The sequence below is a fragment of the Rattus norvegicus genome, chromosome 7 (assembly GCF_036323735.1).
Source record: "Rattus norvegicus strain BN/NHsdMcwi chromosome 7, GRCr8, whole genome shotgun sequence".
Lineage (NCBI taxonomy): Eukaryota > Metazoa > Chordata > Mammalia > Rodentia > Muridae > Rattus > Rattus norvegicus.
The window spans coordinates 65,832,543-65,846,772 of NC_086025.1; the positions used below are offsets into that span (position 1 = coordinate 65,832,543).

At 40.4% G+C, this 14,230-nt stretch overlaps 1 pseudogene; it reads right to left on the reverse strand.

Moving 5' to 3' along the window:
* Positions 1–873: 873 nt before the first annotated feature.
* Esco2-ps1 (establishment of cohesion 1 homolog 2 (S. cerevisiae), pseudogene 1) lies at positions 874–4,322 on the reverse strand (annotated as a pseudogene).
* Between the last annotated feature and the right edge of the window lie 9,908 nt (positions 4,323–14,230).

A 14,230-nucleotide genomic window follows, 5' to 3' on the forward strand; every position in this document is an offset into this window, starting at 1 on the left:
CCAATCAAGATGCAGTGACCCCTCAATAGATGCTACAGATACCTTTGCTCCTTGTGAGAGACCTGGTGAAAGGAAAGCACTGTCTAAATATAGTGAGGAGAGCTGGGGTCAGGTTAGGGAGGAGGTAGCCTGCCTCTGTAATTCCTGAACTGAGGACAGGAGTAGAAGCAAAAGTATGAAGAGCTCAGGGTCATCCCTGCAGTGTATCAACTTTGACGCCAGTTTGAGAAACATAGACTCCATCTTTCAAACACAAATGCATATCAGGAAAGCTTGACATAAGAATGGACCCAAGAGGAGAACCATTGCCCTAACAGGAAGGTCTACTCAAGTGGTCTCTATATTTACAGCTCCAGAGAGCTTCAAGGTTCATTTTTCACTGAATTCTCCTCTCCTACTACTTTTATTAAAAAATCTATGTCACTCTGGCTTTACTCACAAAGGTGGTTTCTAAAAAGAGAAAAATAAGACAGCTCAGAAAGGTTTTTTTTTTTTTCATTTTTTCTTTTGGAGACAGGGTCATGTTATGAAGCCAAGTTGCCCTGAACATACTATGTCCCTAAATTAACCATAAATTCATGCTTCTACTCTTGAGTGCTGATTACATGAATCACCAGGCCAGGCTCCATTACAGTACTTTGAATGTTTAAAAACAAAAAAAAAATAAAACATAAGAGGAAAAAATGAATAGAACTGAATATATATTCCCCCACCAACCCATGGATGCCTGACACCATTCACAGTCCAAAACTTGTAAATACTACGTTTTTTCCCTGAGGTAAAGTTTAGTTTCTAAGTGATATTTAATGAGATATTGACAATATTAACTAACAATCAAAGAGAGCAAGTATAGAATATATTTGACACAAAAGGTTTTTTTTTTTTTTTTTTTTTTTTTTTTGCAATTCAACTCCATACTTTATTCAGATGTACTGTTCAGTGACTTTTTCTGTTCCAAGATCCCATTCAAATGCCACACTTCAGGATGTCATGACCCTTTGACTAAATTTCAAACTTTTGTTTTTCATTGCTTTTGAGTCTTAGGGTATGGTGGTTATATATTTTGTACAACTGGGACTTGTCTTGAGGTTTAGTTCATGTTCACATGGAATTATACTTGAGAAAGGTAAATACCCTTCTGATGTAGCAAACCAAATCTCAACACAGTAGCACTGGCTGTTGCTATTGTCAGCAGGGTACCTGCTAGTGTGACGCTCATTTTCCTCCTTTCCATTGCTATACTCTAATGCGCAGTCTGCCTTAGGACTTAACTGTTGTCCACAATTCATTTTTTGGTATGGACTCAAATTATTACTATATGTGGTACTTGCAGAAGCCTGGCTATCTGACTTGAATCCTTGGAAGCTATGGTAGGGGAGAAGTAACTCCCAAGGGTTGTTCTCTAACTCCATGGAGGCACCTTGAAATGCATGCATGACACACATGCACACTAGCAATAATTAGAACAACTGTGATTGGCTTCTCACAAGTCACTGAACAATGGAATGTTAATAAAATATAATAAACATTTAAGATTTTGTGCAGAAAATAGCATTAAAATGTTATAATTTTAACACTTTCTCACTATTTTTGGAAGGATTACAGGCAAATTAGACTAAAGATGAACCAATTTTACAAACAATAATACAACCTAGAAACAAAAATTTCTTCCTTAATGTCTCATGCCAGGTATCAGTTAAATGACCTTTAACAATTAAAACCACTTGAATTTTTTGTTTTAGAAATGAGTATCAAATTCAGAAAATCTGAGGTGAACTTAGGTAAACTGAGTATTCCATAAGGTCATTACGTTCTTAGGTCCATTAGTCTGATTCATGACTTTCATTACCTACCAGCAATTTCATTTAATAAAATCAGATAACAATGCCAAATAGCCTTAATTAAATTTTATGATAAGCATGCTTTTGATTAATTTTCTAAGGGATTATGGAATTATTTTACCTAAGTAGATATGAATAATGATTTCTGCTATCTAAACCAGAAATTCAAAATACTTTTAAGTATTTTCAACTTAGCTGCTACAATATGCTCGTAAAGTAGGATCACTACATAAGGAATTCCGGAATTGTCTCATGGCCTGTGTTTAGATTTGCCTCTACTGATGTAACATGAGACAACCACATGGTCTAAAAGTGAGTTCACGTGTTCCTTATAAAGTGGCCCAGTTTTTGCGAAAGCTACCGTTCTGTGAAGTTTTTCAGAATTATGAACTCAAGAGTGTATATGAAGATCTTTTTTCCCTTTGAATCTCAAACAATTCTCAACAAATTATCTAACACATAAAGAAAAAACTTGTATGTACATGTGTACAGTCTTACAATTTTCATTCTGATACTAATTAGTTTTTATCTAGCTGAACTTTTCCACATAGTACCAGATTTGTGGTTACAATTGGTTTTAGCTATGAAAATTATATACAAGGAAATTAGGGGTGTTGCAATACTTGGTTGCAAATAATTTGCCATCTGGTGTTAGGTCAGAAAATGCAATTTCATTAATGCTGAGGAAACAGCCAAACATGAAGCAATTCCTGACAGTGTCAACCAGTCGTCTTGCAATGCGTTTTCTTCTTTTTAGTTTGAAGACCCAGATTCTACTTATTCCACAAATTGCAGGTTCTGGTACATCTGAACACCGCCAAGCTCTAGAACATTCTTTAGTGGTACTTGGTTCTGACAGGACACGAAAGGCCTGTTTGATGGGTTCCGCAATTAAACATCCAACTACTCTCTTTTCATCAATAAAGAGGAAGGTTTTGGTTTTGTTTGGACACATGGGAACAACTTGCTGGAAACCCAATTCCAGATCCACAAGTTCTTGGACATCCTCTACCTTTTTGATGGCATAACTTGGATCACGTGGCAGGACCAACACAATCTTCCCATCCCAAAACTCTGCTACTATCCGTTCTCTTTTCCATCCCACATATTTAATTCCCTCCAGAAATCGGTGGTGATGTTGGAGATGTTGTATTTCATCTTCAGGGTTGGAAGCAGTATAGATCATGCCACAAGACTTACACATAGTCGTCCCAAAATGTTTCTGACCCGCGTCAATAGCAAGCTGGTCTTTTCCTCCTTTATTTGTATCTCTGAAATTAATATTTTTCTGTACATTTGTCTGTTTCAAGAAGTTAGTACATGCAGTAGATCCCACAGAAGACTGTTCTTCAGATGGAGACCTTTTTGTGTTCGTTGAAGAAACACTGAAGATAGAATAGACAGACTCCGAAGAAATTGTCTTGTTCTCAAGTGACTTCTCTGAAGGAAAATTATGTTTATCAAGTTTACACTCCTTTGAAGAAACTACTGCACCTGAGGAATTCTTTCCCAGTTTCTCTTCACTTTCACTTCTTGCGTCTAGTAGCTCAACATTTGATTTCTCTCCCACTAACAAGGACTTTGGGACTTGCTTTGCCTCAAGGGCATCTTCAGTGACCTCTGGTTCATTTTTCTGCAAAAGTATTGGTAATGGCTTATCTTCTAGAGGTGACTTTTTAAGAAAGTTTCTTTTTCTAACAAAAAATGCTGCTCCACCTTGGAGTGTAACTTGTGGTCTTATTTTCTGGCTTAGAACCCGAGGAGGAGAATTTGGAGGATTTTCTGTGGGAAAACAACTGCTCTCTTTGTCCACAACTGGCTTATAGGCCACTTGACTTGGCTTGGAATTTTTCAGGTTTCTTGATATAGACTTGACGTGCTTGTAATTTGGTTGATGATTAGCAGTTAAACTCTTCTGCCTTTTTTTATTCTTGGTACAGACTGGTTTTCTCTGAATTTTTTCTGTCACACTGGGAAAAGGTTTATCTTCATTTTTAGTTGCTAGACAAATAGATTTACACTCTCTTATCAACTTCCTCTCCAGTGGATTGAGGTAGTGCTTATTTTTATTGTAGAAAGATACAGTAGACACAACTGGTTTAAATAACGAGCTATGGTTTGCAAATGACAACATATTATTTTCAGTTGTTTTGAGTGGACTTGAAGAGAAATGTCGTTGGTGGGAGCATGGCTTTTCTTCCTTTTGAACACTGCTTTGACAATTATGTTTCTTATTAGGTGATGAATATAGATTTTCAGCAAATCTTAGTTTGCTTGATGAAATATCTCTTAATAGGCTATCATCATTATCAGCCTTCAGTGTATGTCGCTTCCTCTTCCTTGGAGTAAAAGTTGCCATCATCATAACTAAATTCCTTCGTTCCTCAGTCTCCCTTTGGACCCGCGTCCACTCCTGCGAGGGACCTACGGAAAGATACCTCAGCACCTCAGCAAGCGAACAAATCTCAAAAGGTTTGTTTTTAACTTCATGAATTGTTTACTTTTAGAATTTGCCATTTAATATAATCAAATCAGAGTTGATCACAAGCAGCTAAAACCACAGAGAATGTAACTGTCAATGAAAGGAAACCATTGTAGACAACAGGCTGGTCTAGAACGTGAAGATGAGGGTGGCCTTAAACTTACAGTGATCCTTCTTTCAAGTGTTGGTATTATAGATAGTTTTCACATTCTGCAAGAAAAGGAAAGCATCTCCAAAATCAAGATTCAAAGAGGAATTCAAGATTCAGTTTTTTGATTCAGTCCCAAAGTAAATAAAGCAAAGCTGCTATTATTGCTGTATAAAACCCAAGGGACTCAGAGAGAAAAGTCCAAAGACCTGTGCAAACATAAGCAAGACCAGTGAAATGGCACTGTCACTGGGGAGAGACTCTAGTGAGGCACAGTGGCTGTGGGTTCGTTAGGTTACCCCTAACTGCTGCGTCAGAGCCTGGTTCTCCTCTTCTTTAAATATTTGTTGTGTGGTTGATTAAACCCATTGATTTTAGTATATGTGCTGCCCAAGTGAGCACAAACCCATTGATTAATGGGAAGAGAAGACAATGTTGAATGTTGAGGCATTCAAAACAATGAAAATTAAGAACTTACAAAATTTAATTATATTTTAATTTTAATTATTTTGTTTTAGCTGGGAAGAAACTCGCTTATGCCATTGTGTATGTGGAGGTCATAGGTGTGGGTTCTCTCATTCCACTGTGTAGGTACTGGGGGTTGGACTCAAGTTACCAGATTTGTTGGCAAACACCATTACCAACTGAGCCATCTTGCTTTCCCCCAAATTAAGTATTTTTGTCCAACATTTTAACAAAGACTTTAAAAGGAGTCATGTCTGATGAGTTTTGTATTATAGAGAATGGGCTGTCAATTACAGATTGAATTACTGTGACACAATAGGAAAGCACTCGGTAGACACCATTAACCTTGATCTGATGGAGACGGTCATGGTGGCCTGCCTTTTGTACCTTCCTTCCTTAAAGGAGAGAGAAGTAACCCAACAATTAACTTTGCCTAATGAAGAAACATGCCTCTGTTTTGTAAGCTACTGAAATATTACCATCACTTGTTACTTTAGAACTCTAGTCCATTCTCATTAATGAACTCATTTAATTATTTTAGTGAATCTCTCCCACCCATTACAAAGCAGGCTCAGGTTACAAGTAGGAAGAAAATAATCTGAATCATGGAGAAGATATTTATAGATGAAGCTGTTTGTGGTAGGATTATTTTAAACCAGCCCTGCCCTAAGAAGACAGGCAGCTGCAGAGAAGCATGTCATCTGCACGTCTTAGATACTCAGAAAGCATATGGATAATGTGGGAGAATACTGGTGGTTGTCATTAGTATCACACAATAAATAAGCAGAAAACACTAACAGTGCTAAACAGTTGTGTTGGCTATTTTTTTTGTGTGTTTACTTTTTTCATCTTGGATTTTTCTAAATATTTAAACATAAATTGGTATTAATTTTCATTTCAAAACAATGCTTCTCTCTCAATTATTCAGCCTTTAAAACTTTCTTTTTTAAAAAAATCCAACTTTTTTTAGTTTTTTCTTTATCTTTTTTTATTTACATTTCAAATGTTATTTTCTTTCCTATTTTCTCCTCTAGAAACCTGCTATCTCCCCCTGTTTCTATGAGGATGCTACCCCACCCACACATCACTCCCTTCCACCTCCCTGCCCTGACATTCCCCTACACTAGGGCATTGAGTCTTGACAGGACCAAGGGCCTCTCTTCCCATTGATGGCAGACAAGGCCATCCTCTGCTATATATGTGTCTGGAGCCATAGGTCCATCCCTGTGTACTCTTCGGATGGTGGTTTAGTCCCTGGGAGCTCTGGGGGGGAGTGTCTGGTTGGTTGATATTATTCTTATGGGGTTGCAAACCCCCTTTAAAACTTTCTAATAGTTGATTTCATTATCTCATTGGTTCTTCTTAATCCTAGATACAGCTTTTCCTTACTTTTGTCCAAAGTCTGGGTGGTGGATGATACATTACAGTTTACATATTTTGTGCTTTTGTGCATATGGGTATTGCTGGGGACAGCAGACTGTGACAGGGAATGCCAATAGTAGACCAGGATGGAGACATCTCAGAAGCCCCTGAGAAGCAGAAGACACATCCCTCCAGAGGACCCACCATCTGAAATAAGAGGCTGCCTGTAGGAGGTTGGAATGGAGACATCTCAATAGCCTGCAGCAACTCTTTGTAAAAAACAGTTGTTCCCATTTCTCCTAACCTTAGCCCTGGACAACAACCCTGTATAGATTTCATTTGTGTATGACTGCTTTTCAGTTGATCTTGGTGTGCATTATTATTCTACTATATCTAACTTTCCTACTTCTTTCTCCTTCTGCTCCAGTGAATTCTGTGAAACTAGATGTTCCTTGATGTAATAATTCTTAAACAATTGGAAATTGAGGCATGGGGCACAGCACAGCAGAGTCCTAATGGCCCAGGTGTATGCTGTGTGTTCTTATCTTGGCAACAATATAATAATTGCACAACGGAATGCTTCACTCCTTCTTTAAATGAGGAAAAAGAATACCCTTGGCAGGGAAGGGAGACGCAAAGATTAAAACAGAGACTGAAGGAACACCCATTCAGAGCCTGCCCCACATTTGGCCCATACATATACAGCCACCCAATTGGACTAGATGGATGAAGCAAAGAAGTGCAGACCGACAGGAGCCGGATGTAGATCGCTCCTGAGAGACACAGCCAGAATACAGCAAATACAGAGGCGAATGCCAGCAGCAAACCACTGAACTGAGAATAGGTCCCCTATTGAAGGAATCAGAGAAAGAACTGGAAGAGCTTGAAGGGGCTCGAGACCCCAAAAGTACAACAATGCCAAGCAACCAGAGCTTCCAGGGAATAAGCCACTACCTAAAGACTATACATGGACTGACCCTGGACTCAGACCCCATAGGTAGCAATGAATATCCTAGTAAGAGCACCAGTGGAAGGGGAAGCCCTGGGTCCTGCTAAGACTGAACCCCCAGTGAACTAGTCTATGGGGGGAGGGCGGCAATGGTGGGAGGGTTGGGAGGGGAACACCCATAAGGAAGGGGAGGGGGTGGGGGATGTTTGCCCGGAAACCGGGAAAGGGAATAACACTCGAAATGTATATAAGAAATACTCAAGTTAATAAAAAAAAAAAATAAATAAAAAAAAATAATTGCACAACGGTAGTTCCAGATTGATGCTTAACTTGCAAAGAAAATTTGAAGAAATTATTAGAAAATGGATTATAGCCAACATGGGACCCCATCAAAGGAAAACATTATTGAAGTAATGAAATACATTTGGCATAACATTTGAGAGTGGTTACTTGATAAGAAAGCATAGAATGCATAAAATTAAATACTAGTAAATAATACTAGTATTTGAAATAGAATTCTTAGGAGTGTTACTGTGTGCAGTGTAAAGGATCAGAAAGCTAGTGGATCTACTGAATTCAGGGTTAACTCGATTCTTTCTGTCCATTGCCTTTCAGCTTTGCCCATGTCATTTATCATTAGAGCTTCACAGGAAAATAAAAGTAGCTGACCTCAGAGCTCTGAGTTCTGAAGTATAATAAGTCAAAAGTTGAAGTTTAAATAGTGATAAGTTTGCAGTTATTATTATGTTGGCCACAGGCCTGGCAATAGGGGAAGCTTGAAACTTTGGGGAACAATTGTAATTTTTTAAAAAATATTTATGTTATGTATGTGAGTACACTGTTGCTGTCTTCACACACCCAGAAGAGGGCATTGGATCCCATTGCAGATGGCTGTGAGCCACCATGTGGTTGCTGGGAATTGAACTCAGGATCTCTGGAAGACCAGTCAGTGCTCTTAATGGCTGACTTAGTCCCCAATTGTAATTCTTAATTCTTTGTGAAATGTTATTCCTTTGAATTTGATTTGGCAATGATTATACAATCTCTTTTTTTCCTACCTGCTTTTGGAGTACCAATAAAAGACTGGGACAAGAGAAATGTGAGCAAGTGAGTGAGAGAACATGTGTGAGCATGGGAAGAGCGTGTGAAGAGTGGGGGAAGAGAGAATGTGAGGTGTGTGTGAAGATTGTGTGTGTGAGTGAAAGGAGAGTGCATGTGGTGTGTGTGAGGTGTGTATGAAGAGTGTGTGTGTGAGAGTGAAAGGGTAACAATCAGAAGTGTGCATGAGTGTGGAAGTTGGAGAAAAGAAAAGCACAAAGGAGAAAAGCAGAGTGAACAAGAGAATGCAGAGTGTGTGCAGCCTCAAGCTGAGAGAGAGAGAGAGAGAGAGAGAGAGAGAGAGAGGAGTGAGGGAGGGAGGGAGGGAAGGAGGTAGGGAGGGAAGGAGGTAGGGAGGGAGGGAAGGAGGTAGAGAGGGAGGGAAGGAGAGAGAGAGAGAGGGAGAGAGAGAGAGAGAGAGAGAGAGAGAGAGAGAGAGAGAGAGAGAGTTTAAGCCTTGAAACATTGCCTGTCAGTTTGTACCCAAAGAGTAGTCTGTGTATATTTATTATGCGCCTTCCAGATATCCCTGTTTCCAGTTGAGAACTCCGATCCTGTGTTGAGGCTGAACCCTGACAGGGTATGTAGAAAATATGAATTTTAAAGAAAAGATTTCTATCTGTTCATCTCTTTAAAAGACATTGTAGACAGTGTGGGTATATTTAAATTAAGGGCCTTTGACTTTGAATAAGGTCCTCCTTCCTCTGCCTATGGTCCTTATGTCATGAAAACTCCAGGCAGAAGCATCCCTAGTTGATGAGTTGAAGAGAATAAGTTAACATTTTCATGTCTGACATGCCATTCAGCTCTTCAGGAAACAATCACCTCATTTGTCTTTCTGAGTGGGTATCAATGGAAATATCTTACTCAAAGTAAGTTGTCCTCTATAGACTGACTTCTGCACAATCTTCACAGAGCTGCCAGGACAGTTTCTTGTGCTATATACAAAATGACATGTATGTATACCCTTATAGTACTCAGGTAAAATTGTTCCAACACACCAAGACCCTCAGAAGGAAGAGAGAGCTTGAGAAGATTCCATAGGGACCATGAATGAGACTCAGTACTTAGTGCATACCATGTCCATATCCTCATGAAACAGGAAAGAAAAACAAATTGATACAAACAGCAGGATCTTCCCTAAACCTGGCAGGGTTTGACTCAATGATTCAAGAACAAGTTGCTTGTTACCTGGCTGGATTTCCTTCCTTTCCAAACGTGAACTTCTGCACACAGAAAATGAGGAGCCCTGACTGCATGACATGGAATGTCTCATAAAGCTATGGGAATACAGTTAAGTCGGTTTTTATTTTTTCTACCACATGAGAGCCTTTGGTGTGGGTTTAAAAACATCAATGAAGCCAATTTCTACACCCGAGGAACTCCTATACCTTGACCTTGTCAGATGAGCAGAACTGTGGTCTCCAAAGAGCAACTATCTGTACCCTTCTAGCCTCCTTGCTGCTCATTGCATGGGCTCAGTGTGACCATCACACATCTGAAGAACAAGCACTGGTCACATACCACACTGCTGGAAGAGCACCAGGTCAGGTGACAAACAGCAAAGGGTTCAGGGCTGCAAATTCTGGCAGCCCCATGCTTCTTGGATGTCAGAAATCAAATCAATAGAGGCCATGATGATAGGAAACTCTGAGCTCTCTTTCCTATGACCTTAGAGGAAAATTAATATGCTTTCAAAGTTCAAGTTTGAAAATTCACAGAGAAAGATGCTGTTTTGAAAGATTGGTTCATATGCCCTTGGTCGAGTTACCATGTCCAGGAGGGAAAGATGTGATGATAGACCGTGTCTATTGACACATAGCCCTGTTGTCAAGGAGATTTGAGTCTAATGGCACAGAGAGTAGAAGGTAGGTGCTGGGCAGAGAAAGAAAAGCACTGGCGTGTAGGATCTCTGTGGCTATGTAGGAAGCTACATGAACTTGGCATAAGCTCTGCTTGTCTATTTATTAATAATGCTATAGGTGGCTGGACTCTATTCAAGATGTCATAAGGTATTGGGTATTGGTAGGGTTATATCCTCGCTGGAGCTTGGAATCATCTGCCAAGCTCATGGGGTTTGTGGAAGCCTTCGATCCATTGCGGCATAGAGCTGAGGTGTCCATTTCATTGCTGGCTGACAGCATGAGGTACTCTCAGCTTCTAAGACTATCTCACACTCTTCATCACACTGTCTCCTGCATCTTTGGAGCTAGCAGGAGAGACCCCTCCACCCATATACTGCCCTAAGGTCAAATCTATCACACACTTCAATCTCTTACCTGCAGGAATCCAATCCCTTCTAAATGATTATTCCCTGCTAAATCTAAATTAGATTAGCACCTACCCAAACCTCAGGCCCAGTCTAAGCTCCCTTGTTTGAAATCAATTAATTTGACACTTAAACTACATCTGAGAAAAATCTCATGTCTGGAATAGTTAGCTTAGTGTTTGAGTGTCTGGGAGAATATGGTCACTGGGAAAGCCACCAGCAAGAATATTGGAGCGAACTTTTAAAATATCCTTGCACACCTCTGATCTGAGCTTAAGAAACTTGAATCAGTGGGCTGAAAGTATAGCTAGGTTAGTAGAGTGCTTTCCCAGCATGTGCAAAGCCCTGAGTTTGATCCCTAGCACTGAATAAAACTGGATGTGGTAGTGTGGCCTGTAACCCCTAGCACTACAGAGTGGGAAGCAGGAGGATCAGAAATTCAAAGTCATCCTCAAGTACATAGAGAATTTGAGATTAGCCTGCACTTTTTAAAGAAGCTGGAGGGGTTTGCAACTCCATAGGAAGAACAACATCAACCAACCAGACACCCCAGAGCTCCCAGGGAGTAAATCACGAACCAAGGAGTACACATGGAGTGACCCATGGCTCCAGCCACATATGTAAGCAGAGGATGGCATTGTCTGGCATCAATAGGAGGAGAAGCCCTTGGTGCAGTGAAGGCTTGATTTCCCCAGAGTAGGGGAATGTCAGGCTGGTGAGGTGGGAGTGGGTGGGTGGGAGGAGGAGCACCCTCATAGAAGAAGGGGGAGGGAGATGGGAAGAAAAAAATGGCAAAAAAGAAGCTGGGCATGCTATCTTATACCTATTATACCAGCCCTTAAAAGGTTAAGGCAGGAGGATCACCATGAAATCGAGGACTGCAAAGGCTCCAGAATGAGACCCTAACTTAAAAACCAACACAAAGCAAAACAAACAAACAAAAAAGAAAGGAAGATGAAAGGGAGATTCTGATATTAAGATCCTATTCCCTAATTGGCTCTTGATTTGTCAATAAAGAAGGCAGGGAGAAAAAATAAGGGGATAAAAGAAGTTTAAGTCAGTCTTGAAACATGCTTCAAAGGATGATTCATCTGGGCCAGATATAACAGTGCATTCCTGTCATATCTGGAGGCTGGGGGAAATTTGTGAATTGAAGGCCAAGACAGGCTACATGGAGAAATTGTAAGATAGTGGCCACCGTTGATAAGCCAGGCAGAAGGCACTTAGAAGGAACTGAGTATATCAGCAGTTTCATCCTGGACTTAGAAATAAGTACCTTCTGCTTAAGGTGCTTCTCTACGGAATTTATTTATTTATTTTTTTTTATTAACTTGAGTATTTGTTATATACATTTCGAGTGTTATTCCTTTTCCCGGTTTCCGGGCAAACATCCCCCTCCCCCCTCCCCTTCCTTATGGGTGTTCCCCTCCCAACCCTCCCCCCATTGCCGCCCTCCCCCCATAGACTAGTTCACTGGGGGTTCAGTCTTAGCAGGACCCAGGGCTTCCCCTTCCACTGGTGCTCTTACTAGGATATTCATTGCTACCTATGGGGTCAGAGTCCAGGGTCAGTCCATGTATAGTCTTTAGGTAGTGGCTTAGTCCCTGGAAGCTCTGGTTGCTTGGCATTGTTGTACTTTTGGGGTCTCGAGCCCCTTCAAGCTCTTCCAGTTCTTTCTAAGATTCCTTCAATAGGGGACCTATTCTCAGTTCAGTGGTTTGCTGCTGGCATTCGCCTCTATATTTGCTGTATTCTGGCTGTGTCTCTCAGGAGCGATCTACATCCGGCTCCTGTCGGTCTGCACTTCTTTGCTTCATCCATCTTGTCTAATTGGGTGGCTGTATATGTATGGGCCACATGTGGGGCAGGCTCTGAATGGGTGTTCCTTCAGTCTCTGTTTTAATCTTTGCCTCTCCCTTCCCTGCCAAGGGTATTCTTTTTCCTCATTTAAAGAAGGAGTGAAACATTCACATTTTGATCATCCGTCTTGAGTTTCGTTTGTTCTAGGGATCTAGGGTAATTCAAGCATTTGGGCTAATAGCCACTTATCAATGAGTGCATACCATGTATGTCTTTCTGTGATTGGGTTAGCTCACTCAGGATGATATTTTCCAGTTCCAACCATTTGCCTACGAATTTCATAAACTCGTTGTTTTTGATAGCTGAGTAATATTCCATTGTGTAGATGTACCACATTTTCTGTATCCATTCCTCTGTTGAAGGGCATCTGGGTTCTTTCCATTTTCTGGCTATTATAAATAAGGCTGCGATGAACATAGTGGAGCACGTGTCTCTTTTATATGTTGAGGCATCTTTTGGGTATATGCCCAAGAGAGGTATAGCTGGATCCTCAGGCAGTTCAATGTCCAATTTTCTGAGGAACCTCCAGACTGATTTCCAGAATGGTTTTACCAGTCTGCAATCCCACCAACAATGGAGGAGTGTTCCTCTTTCTCCACATCCTCGCCAGCATCTGCTGTCACCTGAGTTTTTGATCTTAGCCATTCTCACTGGTGTGAGGTGAAATCTCAGGGTTGTTTTGATTTGCATTTCCCTTATGACTAAAGATGTTGAACATTTCTTTAGGTGTTTCTCCGCCATTCGGCATTCCTCAGCTGTGAATTCTTTGTTTAGCTCTGAACCCCATTTTTTAATAGGGTTATTTGTTTCCCTGCGGTCTAACTTCTTGAGTTCTTTGTATATTTTGGAAATAAGGCCTCTATCTGTTGTAGGATTGGTAAAGATCTTTTCCCAATCTGTTGGTTGCCGTTTTGTCCTAACCACAGTGTCCTTTGCCTTACAGAAGCTTTGCAGTTTTATGAGATCCCATTTGTCGATTCTTGATCTTAGAGCATAAGCCATTGGTGTTTTGTTCAGGAAATTTTTTCCAGTGCCCATGTGTTCCAGATGCTTCCCTAGTTTTTCTTCTATTAGTTTGAGTGTGTCTGGTTTGATGTGGAGGTCCTTGATCCACTTGGACTTAAGCTTTGTACAGGGTGATAAGGATGGATCGATCTGCATTCTTCTACATGTTGCCCTCCAGTTGAACCAGCACCATTTGCTGAAAATGCTATCTTTTTTCCATTGGATGGTTTTGGCTCCTTTGTCAAAAATCAAGTGCCCATAGGTGTGTGGGTTCATTTCTGGGTCTTCGATTCTATTCCATTGGTCTATCTGTCTGTCTCTGTACCAATACCATGCAGTTTTTATCACTATTGCTCTGTAATACTGCTTGAGTTCAGGGATAGTGATTCCCCCTGAAGTCCTTTTATTGTTGAGGATAGCTTTAGCTATCCTGGGTTTTTTGTTATTTCAGATGAATTTGCAAATTGTTCTGTCTAACTCTTTGAAGAATTGGATTGGTATTTTGATGGGGATTGCATTGAATCTGTAGATTGCTTTTGGTAAAATGGCCATTTTTACCATATTAATCCTGCCAATCCATGAGCATGGGAGATCTTTCCATCTTCTGAGGTCTTCTTCAATTTCTTTCCTCAGTGTCTTGAAGTTCTTATTGTACAGATCTTTTACTTGCTTGGTTAAAGTCACACCGAGGTACTTTATATTATTTGGGTCTATTATGAAGGGTGTCGTTTCCCTAATTTCTTTCTCGGCT